Source organism: Pinus tabuliformis, chromosome 7 (genome assembly GCF_031772625.1).
Source record: "Pinus tabuliformis cultivar Carrire ecotype Pingquan chromosome 7, CPIR1, whole genome shotgun sequence".
Classification (NCBI taxonomy): domain Eukaryota; kingdom Viridiplantae; phylum Streptophyta; class Pinopsida; order Pinales; family Pinaceae; genus Pinus; species Pinus tabuliformis.
The window spans coordinates 1349359112-1349371993 of NC_142293.1; positions in this window are offsets into that span (position 1 = coordinate 1349359112).

Sequence of the window (12882 nt, forward strand, 5' to 3'; positions counted from 1 at the left end):
ATCCGTCTGTTAAGAGGAAGATCATTTTTGTAACTGCAGTTGTTTTATTAATGAATAAAAAGTTCTTTTATGTGTGTTGTTAAAACTCTGTGCTTTGGAAAAAAAAAATTGATCCTGTAGTAAAAACAGAGTATTATTCTCTGTTCAGTTAATTTTGTTTGGAATTACCAAAAATTCCCAACCAGAAGAAGAAAATGATTCAAATAATGGTGAAAATGAATTATTACGGGTGAAGAGATTTGAGGTTTAAATTCAAGATACACTAGAGCTGTTTATAATGGTATCTATTGGAATTGAAGAACCAGACTTTCTCTAGATGGCTTGAAAAACGTTGAAATTTTGCTTACCAGCCTGCTTGGCCACATAACTCCAGCAGCCGATGAGGCCCTTTTCTGCCATGTAGTTGATGAGTTTGCTATCTTCTTTGGGCGACCAAAGACCTTTTCTCAACTTTGGTTTCGAGGAAGTTGGGGGCGCTTGTTTCTCAAACCCTAACGGTCGGCCTTGTTTATACGCCATTTTTCACCACGCGGATGGGCTCCGCTCTCCCAGTGACTTCGCAGAATCCGCAGCACAGCACTTAGCCCGGAAAATAACCAATTGGGATAAGTCTCACCTTCCTTTTTTTCGCGCCAACACTCTCTAATCCTTCATAATCATTAGCACGCTTTCTCTGCTCCCTTTTTCTCTGAACTGTGCATCATTGTTGTGTGCCCTTCCGACATATTTCTGCGAAAATTTATTCTTCGCTTAGCATCGTGTTCGGTCGTTGTTCAGTCATTCATCTCGTTGTGATTATACGTCTTATTTTCAGCTCTTAATTCAAAGTAAAGTAATCAAATGTGATTTGAACGCGAAAGTATTAGACTGTGATTGTATGTGTTATCGTCAGTTCTTAATTCAAGGTAAAGTAATCAAATGTGATTTGAACGCAAAAGTATTAGACAATGACATGGAAAAATCTGCAATCACTCAACTACAACCAAAGAGACTTTAGAAGAATTATTGAGACAAACAAACAAGAAAATAGTTCCCAGCCTTTGGAATCATATTGCGCTGTCTATTTTATCACAGGCATCTTTCAGAAACAAAACAGGAATAATAATAATAAATATACTATTGCTGAGTCACAAACACCGTTTCTCAAAAATGTTCAGCTATAGTAGATGTCCTTCACTAATTTGATGGCGATGTTTACCTATTGTAATGGTCTCTTCGTTTTATTTTATTTTAAATTATGTGGTTTTTAAGTTTCCGCCATTAATGACCATGTGTACCTATAATTTTAAACGAGATTGGTTAGACAACAGTAAACCATTATTTATTTTTTATATTTTAATACACTGAGAGTGAGACTAGCGGAGATTTAGAGTGAGACTAGAATAGACTGCTCTTTGTACATATAGACTGATTACAATCACCACGCCATTATAATCACCAGATGCTATTAGATGGTTAACCTTTATGTACTCTATACATTAATTTCATTTTCAGAATAGCGGCCCAGTCAACCTTTATGTACTCTGTACTTTAATTTCATTTTCAGTTTTATTTTTATATTTTAAAATAAAATTTTAACATAAAATTTAATATCAAAAGTTTGTTTGCCAATGCGATGTTCCGACATATGACAGTGTTCCTATCTCTGTAGTTGCTTGCTACCTTGCAGATTACACCCTCAGAATCTTACCCGCAGCTTCGCTCGTTCGACTAATCGTTCTCATCGGGTTGTTTTTATTGCACCCCGTACTACGGAGAGCAGAAGATCCATGCCTTCGGGAAAGTGCAATCATTTTCCCATCCGCTCAAGGAAGAAACCACTGCTTTTCATTCTGTGATGCCCCTGCTTTCTCCAAGTCTATGTGTTTACTCAACAGCGTTGTCTACTGTGCCACAATTTTGTTGGATAGCTAAATTCTAGTCAGAATCTCGTAAAAAAATATTAAAAATCTAATGTTGGATAGCTAAATTCTAGTCAGAATCTCGTAAAAAAATATTAAAAATCTAATTTTAAGAGTGGTTGAATTATTTTCTTGGGGTCGGAAAAATTTCGAGAGCACTAAAAATCTTTAAACTTGACAACTATAATAAGAATTTTCAAAAAATTATATTGAATCTTTTCAAAATCCTACCAAAATTTCTGTTATCTTTAAAGAAAAATTATGCCCCCTTAAACTATAGCACTTACCCACACTTCTAGTATTTGAATGGGCCTAAGAGATTGAGGTCATCATCAAACTGAAAATAGGAGATATGTCTTTAATTTGAAATTAAATATCATATAAATTAATTAATTTACACTTCATAGTCTCAATAAATTTAAAAATCAATAAAAATATATATTTATTATGCCACATTAATTGTTATAAAAAATTAATTAATTTAAAGTATGAATTTTTAATCTTTTAATATTATTAGTTTAAAAAGAAAGAAATAAAAATAATAAACAATAAATAATATAATTTTGTTTTTGAATTGTTGCACTTTGATTTTTATTAGCAAAAAAGGAAGTATACCATAGAGTCTAAAAGACAAAGACAGGAGACTGGATTTCTCCTCCTCACTACAACATATAACGATGAATCAATTTCTACTAGTGGAGATGACATCATAAACCCTAAAGGGAAAACAAACATTGCGCCTTACAATCCAAAAACATTGGCTACACTAATACAACATGCAATCAATTTTCCATTTCCGATACAACTACTAAAAGTGTAACCAACTGACATAACTTTTCTAGTTGCGAGCCAAAGTCATCTCCAAAACTTGAGAACAGTCATATAGCCATGTAGCCATGAGCCAAAAAGGTTGGAGAGGGGAATTTCCAATGAACAATCATATAACCATGAGCCAAAATGTGAGAGAGGGGAATTTCTAGGGAACAATCAATTGTTAGGCTATCACTAAAGCCCACAAAAGATATAGGATGCAACTAGAACCACACCAACCACGAAGCGAACACGAATAACACCATCGTTCCATAGAGAACAAGTGCATACACCAAGCTTCGAGGACTTCGTTCCATAGAGAAAAAGTGCATACACCATGCTCCAAGTACTGTATAAAACCAACTGGTAGAATTGATGATGCGCATTTCACTTACACCAAAAATGTAAGTATTTAGGAAGAACTTAAATACCACCACATATCCAACACATTCCATGTTGTGAAAGCCAAGAAAGAAACCTCTAGAGCACTGAAACGAAATTTTCAAAATGTCAACAAAAAAACATGTGAGGTCAAATTCTAATCCTAACCAGATGAGATGAAAGTGAGGTCCTCAACGTTGTCTACTGGTGGATTAGTAGGATCTCTAGGAGGATTGATAGGATCTCTAGAGGATGAATTCGACACCAATAAACTTTCCACCGAAGCCAATCTAAAATCAATAATATCAAGACAGAAACATTGATTTCATAGGATACATTCAATGTCCTCCAACATGGAAAATATATTATAAGTTTAATTTATTTTTCTTTAACAACAAAGTGCAACATTATATCCATCTGTTGATGCAAACCAAAGAGTACAAGAAATGGAGTCACCTATTTCGAAATCTACTCAGATCCATAACCTCTGTCACATCTGCACCTGCCACATGTACCTTTGAATCAAAATGGTATGGGCGTTCCCTAGTTTCTTTTGACTCCAACAAAAGAATTTATTTCCTCACATCAAGAGCAACAACATCAAAAAATGTTCTAACTGAGTCATAGGAAAAAGGCCAAATTCTCTTGAATCCAACATTGCCCACACTGCCCCTCCTACTCATCATTCTCTCATGAGGAGGCATGATGACTATAGTAAGAGAGATGGAAAACAAGTACAAGACCCATGACCTACAAAACAATAAAATGAATAGACCATTGACCCTGGAACCCTTGGTTAAAGGACCAACAAATCGTCCCCAAGTGCCACACTAGAGGACCAAATTCAAGCCAATTCCCCAATTGAGGAGAACAAAAAGACATAGAAAACCCAGTCCTATAAAACCATGCCAAACTATGAAAGATTGCAATACCCAAACTCTCAACAAGAACAACTTCTTCGCCCCATAACACACAACGGCCTCCCCAAAGTGAGAACCCAACTAATTAAACAAAGTACAACTAACATAAGTTGTAAGAAACCTTAGTACATTGAGTCCAAGTAATCTAGGAAGATAAACCAAATAAAACCCAACAAAGTCTTCAAGAAAAATGACACTTTAAAAGATTCTGAAATAACCTTGTTATATTCAAAGAAACACAAAAACATAACCAGGTTGAAATCCAAGTATTCTTGGAAGAAAAACTAGATACAACCCAACAAAGCCCTTATGAAATACAACACTTTGATATACAAACCAATAAACTTGCTAAATTCAAGGACACTTGAAATAGAATCTAGTTATCAATAAGCAAAAACAGTTGTTGTAGAAGCAGGTAAAATACCTCACCACCCTTTAACAACCTATCCAAATAGAACAAAGTTGAAGGAATGGATGCAAGGTCATCAAAAAAACTAAACCCTAAAACATGAAAAATATAAACCAAAAGAAACAACTTCAAGCTAAACTAGGTGAAAGAGAGCGATGATAGAACTTCACCTCTTTTCCCACAATGCATATACCTCCACTACCTTTTACCTCACATTTATAACAAATAAACCTACAGTTCAGGTCCCAACTCCATCACTGGATCTTTTCCATGCCATAACCGAATAAAAATACCTGTAGAATAGACACAACATATAAAGAAGCCCCAACGTTGCCCTCATTAACACCCTCATCGAGGAATAAATAATAAAAAATTAAATGAGTAAATGATCATTTATTTAATTTATAAATAAAAAAATGATATTCTAGTTGTTTAGCATTGAATTTTAATTTTTATAAATCTTATTAATTTAGTAGATAAATAAATAATTAAAAACATTTAAAAAAGATTAAATCAATAAATTACTGTATGTATAAAGATAGATTTCAAATTCAGATTATATTGCTTATGGTCTCCATATGACCATAGAGGATACAGATAATGTTTATGAAGGTTCCAATTTGAAGAAGGTACCTACGGCCTACATTTGTTTGGTATTTTCTTTTAATACTCTTCCGGCATATTCTCATTATTCAAGTGATTTTTGTATCACATTTCAGGAAAGAATTCATGTGTCTTGTTTTGTTCTTATTGTGGTAGTTTTTCTTTTGATTTATTTCGTTTTTTGGTATTATTGTGATAGTTTTTCTCTTGATTTCTCTTTAAACTATAATTCTTAAGCTAGCTACTATTCAAATTTGGTTCTTTCTCAGTAAGTGCTTAAGGCTAATCTGATAATTAATCAGGAACAACTCACTCTTGGTTCTCAATTCTTAAGCTAGCTACTATTCAAATTTGGTTCTTTCTCAGTAAGTGCTTAAGGCTAATCTGATAGTTAATCAGGAACAACTCATTCTTGGTTCTCTCTTCTCTTGTGGTTTCCTAGTTTTTATCAACTATTTGGTTCCCATTTCACTTATCTCTGCTTCCTGCGTGGGTCTTGACATTGTTGGAAATCTCCTAAAGTAGTTGTCTTCGTCTTTGGTTGGATCATCACAAGGTTTTTCAAAGTTATACCCCTTCTCTTTTCCATCATCTAGCTCTCCATCGTGTAGTTATTGAGCATCCCCTTAATGTGATGAGGATGATGTGGTAACTAGAAACCAGCTCGCTTAAGATATAGATAAAACATAGATATAGATAGAACACCAAAATCTAGCTCTCCATCGTGTAGTTATTGAGCATCCCCTTAATGTGATGAGGATGATGTGGTAACTAGAAACCAGCTCGCCTAAGATATAGATAAAACACAGATATAGATAAAACACCAAACATTCTAGTGTAGCCTTTTGGGAAAGCACTCCACTTGAAATTCACAAAATTTTCGAAAACCTTTCCACGCGAAATCCACAAAGGTAGTGGACATAGAGAAAATATTTCTTATTGATGTTGAGGTCGATGACAATATAGACAGTTGAATGCCTAATACAGAGAACATGTCCACAAGGAAAACCAAATACAACGAAACCATAGATTTGTACAAGCAAAGAAAAACAACTATAAGAAAGGTGCTTATGGAAATGTTAAAGGATAAATAAGAAATCGGCATTAATGATGTGTAGTTTCACTTAGATATTCAATTCTAAGGTCCTCATGCTGGAAAAGAAGGTAGCTAATTTCAAATTCTTCCAAGAAATTGTTTAGGTAGATTCTCCATTTAGTTAAATCCTTATTATTATTTTTCTAATAATGTTAAATGCAATTTTTTATGTTATTGGTTTGGTTTTTCTAGTAACAAAGTTAAATGTTTTTGTTTGGTTTTGTTTTGTTTTTGTTTTTTATTTTTATTTTTTATATTAGGAGCAATAATTGCACATGCAATCCTCCTATGTTATCGGTTTGGTTTCCCTAGTGACAAGTGAATAGTCATTAAAGGAACATCCTATATTTATGTGAATAAGTGTCACTCGCTAAATGTTGACATATTAATTTTTTTTTTAATCAAGTCTTTATCTTCTGGTTATAAATGAAAGTTTTTCTCCACATCAAAGGATGAAATTTTAAAATATTAGCATTCTCTCATCTCTAAATCTATGTTTTCCATTTCACATTTACCTCATACATTTATAAAATTATGATTTATCATACAAATTATCAAATAATAAATGACATCATGTGAATACATATTTACCCTTTCACATTTATGTAGTACAATTATGAAGTTACGATGCAAATTATAAAATAAAAATGACATCGCGTGAATATATGTTTTCCTTATCACATTTATGTAATACAATTATGAAATTGTCATGCAAATTATCATATAACAAATGGAAACATGTGACTATGTGGCCTTACAAAATGAATGATTTATGAAAAGGATGCTTGGGCTAGATTCATTAATTTTAAAAAATTGAAAATAAAGTGATCGACATATGTCAACAATATTTAACAATATTTACTAATATTATTATGTTAGCTAGTTATAGGGAGTGTAATAGGGCTTCCAAAATCTTAATTTAATTATCAATAATTATTAGGTGGATAGTAGAGATTTAAACTTCTCACAATATTTTGGAATATTCTTAGTAATATTTACAAATCAAATGTTAAGATTTGTCTACAAAATAGTTATGTTGTTTTTTCCATTTAATTAAATTGATTAATTAAAAAAATGTCATATGAACCAGTGTCATATGTAGTGTGTTGTGGCTTCTTGGGCACCTAGTATTAATAAACCATGGTATTGGCCAACGCTACTCTAAGAAAGTTTAGTTTAACATTCTTCATTATAAAATGGTGGTGAATCTCAAGAGTAGTCTTAGTAGGTGATAATTTTTCCTTGAAAATATAGTATTTTAGGCATGTTTTTTGAAAAATATGATTGAAATTTTTGGAAATCCAATTTATAGTTATCAAATAATAAAATTTTAGGTGCTGTGGGGTTTTCTAGGGTGTTGAATCTATTTCTACCTTCAAAATCTAGATTAAAACATTTCTAAATCAAGAGTTTGCAAAAGAAAAAAGACATTTGATTCTGATCAAAAAGTTACTGTCCCAAAGAAATTATTACTTGATAAGGCTTATATATTAATTACTTTTATGATTAATAATAATCTCAATAATTTAAAATAAAATTATAATTTAATTAATTTTTTATGTATTTTCTAGCTTTAAAACATAAAATATATTATAAAATAAATATTTTGATATTTATAATGAATTGATGTCTATCCATATTTATTAGCTATTTAATTTATATAACTACACTAATTTTATTATTAAATACTATAATATTATAAAATTATGCTTTTGAATTTTTTATTTATATATTAAATTATATATATATATATTCCCATCCAAACCTCATAATGAGTTTTTTTATTTATATATTAAACTGCATTTACATTAGTTTGTGTTTACATCCTTTCAGACTGAGTGTAACCTCACGATTGATTTCAATTTCAATTTTTTTAATAAAAGTTAACTGACTATTTCTGGAGGCGAAGTTGCCACATAATGCAAGTGTTCCTATTTTCATAGTCTCTTACCCGCAGCTGCACCCCTTCCGCCTATTGTTGGCATCGGATTTTCTTAATCATAGTCCCTACGATCAAGCCCACAAGATCCATGCATTCGGGAATGGGCCATCATTTCCCCCTGCTCACGGGTGAAAGCACTACCTTTGACTCTGGGCAATCTAAGAATTTCAAATTGTATAGGTGAATCTGGTTCTGCAATTTTAGTGTCTGTTTTTATTTTTTTTAATCTAGGATAATCGGTAACTGGTGTGAGTTATTTTAAACAGGCTCAGGATCAAATCAACTGGCTGCCACTAATGTCCATTTTTATTATTATAATGGACTAATAGATCATTGGGACATTTTTCTTGTCAAATTCCACCGTGTCCGTGGCGATGTGCCTGCTTTTACCGTATGCTATTACTTTGCTCGACATCCAGCATTTATGAGTTGTGAATGAGCTAACAATAATTTTCCAATCATTAACATGTGAAGACGAGATGTGAATTGTTTACGGAGGTGGAAGAATTGTTTTGCAAAAGTGATCCGAATTAATTGTTTTTGATGGTGGAAATAGATTCAGCGTCATCAAAAATTTCTGGATATTTAAAATATTGAAATTTGACAACTGTATTTTGGATTTACAAAAATCGATACCAGATTTTTTTCAAAATAACACTACAATTTCCACAACTTTCAGGGCAAAAAATCACTCATGAAATAGGAGTCCTCTATGGAGGCAATGAGATATGCCCTTAATTTAATGGAAATTAAATCTCATAAAACTTAATTAATTTTGATGTCATGTTGTAAATAAATAAATTAATCAATTTCCCAATTAACAAATTAGATATCTTTGAGAAACAATTTCCCAAACATAAAAACCATAGTTCCTTTTCGCAAGTCATGATTTTGATAGCATCATTGTGGTGATTTCTCAAGTCATAAATCAAGCCTATAAACAACTTGACCCAAAAAAAAAATAATTATATTATTCAACATATTGATAAAGATAATTCATTTAATATTTATTTAAAAAAATCTTTTAAGGAATTTTTTTATATTTTTATAAATATTAATAATTAAAAAAATAAATTAAAATAAATAATATATATATATATAAAACTAAATAGGTTATAACTTTTTTAATACATAATATTAATTTAAAATAATAAAAAATTAAATAATAATATTTACATAAAATTAAATAAATAAATTTCCATATATAACTTGATATATTTCAAATTCAGCGAATGAGACTTCTTACAATCTTTATCTGAAACATGAAGAATAACACTCTTCCTTACAATTTCCTTATGATCACGAAGGATATCATTCATGCTTACAATCTCCTTATCATCATGAAGGCTAATAATAGCCAACAAAAATGGTGACGCTGGACCGAGAGGGGTAATAGTAAACCTCGAAGAAAAGACATAAATAAAGTTTGCATGGGGAGTAGGCACCACGATGAACAATCAAGCAGAAGCTCTCTCTCTTTGTCATGGTTTGAATATTATCGTGGTTAATGGTATCAAAACCTTTATTATCATTGGTGATTCTATGACGATAATAAAAAAATGTTTGAAGCTCTCTGGGAATGAGAACCTCATCGATGTTGAATCCTCTCCAATCATTACCAGGATAAATTATCTATTAAAAAAGTTTGAAAATGTTAAAATGTTCCATGTGTTGCGGCCTAACAACCAGATGGTGGACGCGCAAGCCAACATTGAGGTGGCCATAGAGAAAGGTTCCTTAATTATCAATCACTCTATTAAAATATGTCACATTCCCTCATTCGTATTAAATACTCTAGGTCGGGGTTGTATAGATAGGGTACAGGTCTGCAACACATCAAATTGACAGTTATTAAGGTTATATCCTTGATGGCCCTTTGCAGTGTGTTGGGAGCTCGGGTGGTTGGTAAGGAGTTATGGAACAAATGTGGAGGTCATAAATCAAAATTCATGTGTTGTGACAGATGGGTGATGCGTCCTTGGTTATTTACCTGGTGTTTTAATACAGTGCTACTCTTATGGTGGGCAAGTACCATTGTAATTCGCTCGAGGCTAGTTTTGGTGGTGGAGGAGATGGAGTGTAGCTGCTACACCATGATGCAGAATCGCTTCGCATTTATCAAGGACAAGACGGGAAGGAATGTTGGAATTAACTAGGCCATTGTTTATAGCAATTGGTTGCGAATGGTAAATCAAAGGATTTTGTCAATACAGGGTAGAATCGCCACAAAGAAGGCTTCTGCAAGCAATAGAAGTGGTGGCGAAATAGGGTCAGGACACTCCAGGAATATAGAAGACTTGGTTGAGAGTTCATGCAAGTAGGTTGTAAAGGAAATTGTTAAAGATATCAATGAGAACATGGTGGTTTTGTACGTCGAGTTGTCGGGACTTGGCAAAGACATGGAACTACTGCAAAAGACTATGGAGAGCCTGTGCATAGACATGATGAGTTTGCAAAAAAAGGTGGAGAACATTGAAATTAATGTAGAAACTGCAACAGTCGGGGTGTTAAAGGAAGTTTTCAGATTTGGGGATGGTTCCGTCCCTAACGCTAAAGGTGCTACATACATTGCTTTTGTTTTGGACCTGGAACCTAGAGTGTTCAATGTTAAAGAATTGGTTATGACTGTGGAAGAAGCATCAGGAGAGATTGACACTGGTAGCAGCGGGTAGATGTTTATTTTGATTTATATCTATGTTTTGTCAATCTATGGAATATTACGGGGTTTTCTGGAAAATTTAGAGTATATGCTATGTACAAAGCTCATATATAAATAAGGTTGGTAGCAATAGGGTCTCAGAGCTTGCTCTCCAAGATTATATGGGACCTGACCCTTTTCCAATTTATCTAATGAAAATGCTACCCATTTCTTAAAAAAAACAATAGCCAACGGTACCGGTAGATTAATGATCCATACAAGGTTTAAGCATGGTTCATGTAAGTAATAATCTAACCTTTTCCATCATGAAGCTAGTTTAAGGCTTTATTTTGGCAACCTCCACGACAATGAATCATAGTTGTGCAAGTAACATATGTGGTATTTGTCATGGTAGGGATACTGAAAGTGTTTAAAAAGGTTTTTAAAATCATATGTGGAATTTGTCATAGTAGGGATACTGAAAGTGTTTACAAACGTTTCAATTTTAAAAAGGTTCCAGTAAGAAAGTTTAAAATTATATGATATTATGGCTTATTCCTCATTTAGCATCTGATGTTTTGTTATTCTCATTTGTTGTATCATGAGGTGTTGAGAAAGAGAACTTATTTTGTGATTATTTCAAAGTCATGGTCTTTAATTTTTTATGTGGGTCGAGAAAATGGACTGAATCCTAGATTATGTTAAGTTGATCTTTAATCTTTCATGTATGTAGACTGTCTTATTGTGGTAGTTTTTCTATTTGTTTTTCGTAAAGCTCTCACTACTCAACTAGTTTGTGCCTTGAATCTGGTTCCCTTGTGGTACATGCTTGAAGTCTACTGGAAAGGAAAAATATCGTTCTTAACCCTCTCCTCTATTCAAGTGGCCTCCTAGTTTGTATCATCTCTCTCGTGTCTAGGGCCTCCTTATTTGTATCATCTCTCTAGACACCTAGCTTACTTGTTTCTCCTCTATGGCTCTTAAAGGATCTTGTCCAGCTTTAACGAGACTCGGTAATCATGTCCTCATATTTATTTACTTTTATAGTGTTTCGTAGGCCACCATTCACCATTTTTATTCCTTGTATTGATATTTTTTTCACGGTGGCAATGAAGTTTTAACTAATTAAGATGCATTTTTTTTTTGATCCAGTAAGAGTAGGGCCTTCCATTAATCAAGAAAAAATATTACATAATGTACATTTTGCGAGATAGTGCCAAAACATAGCAGCATCTGTAACAAACAAAACTACAAAACCAATGCATACACCACCAATGCACTACTTAATCATCAAAATTCGCACTATAAAACCTTCTTTCCTTCTTAACCCGAAAGAAAAAATCAAATTTCTAATGCACTGACGGGTCTGCTAGACTTTAGAAGTCCCGCGCCACAAAGAGCCCTTCACTCCTTAATGAGGAGGGCCCACCAAAACCTACAACCCAAAAAACCAATGGCCCACAAAGCCCAGAGTGTCTTGTCAGCCCGAAGAACTAGCCATCTAGCCCTCGAGGATCCGACGACTATGAACTATTTCGGATGAACCAACATGCCCACCACTTAAAACCCATTCAGACCCGAAATGAAAACCAAACTTCTTTCTAGGAAATTTCGGGTCCGCTTTCTGAATTAACTCTCAATTAGTTAAAATGCCCGACTCCTGTGGGATCTGGACCTCTCTGATTTGACGGTTCTAAAAAGATTTCGGGCCCACAACATGCACACCCATTAAAATTCCAAACGAACCCGATGGGTGGCCTTAACCACCTCTTTATAATTTTTCGGGTCCATTTTCTAGGCTATCTTCTGTGCAACTATCTGCCCTATATCCGTCGGATGTTGGCGCTCGTTGCCATCGAAGGTTGTCTTCCCGTCAACCTACTCACTCTTTACTCCTTTCCTCTTTCCTAACATTGGTGCACTATTTGTTGTCTCCTTAGGTCGAATTATTGCCTGTCTTTCATGATTTGAAGATAATCCCTATCTGTGGTCACCTATCTATGACAGTCCTCACGCAGTTTCCCTGAGGGAGTCGCCTCCCACTCATAGCACCTGTTATCTCTTGTACAAAGCACACCCTCATTCGCCAGATGATCTGCTAATCTGTTGGCATTTCTGCGAACATGAACAAATCTGAGTGTTCTTAGGGCTCTCAGGGGGAGTTGAATATGTTGATAGACCT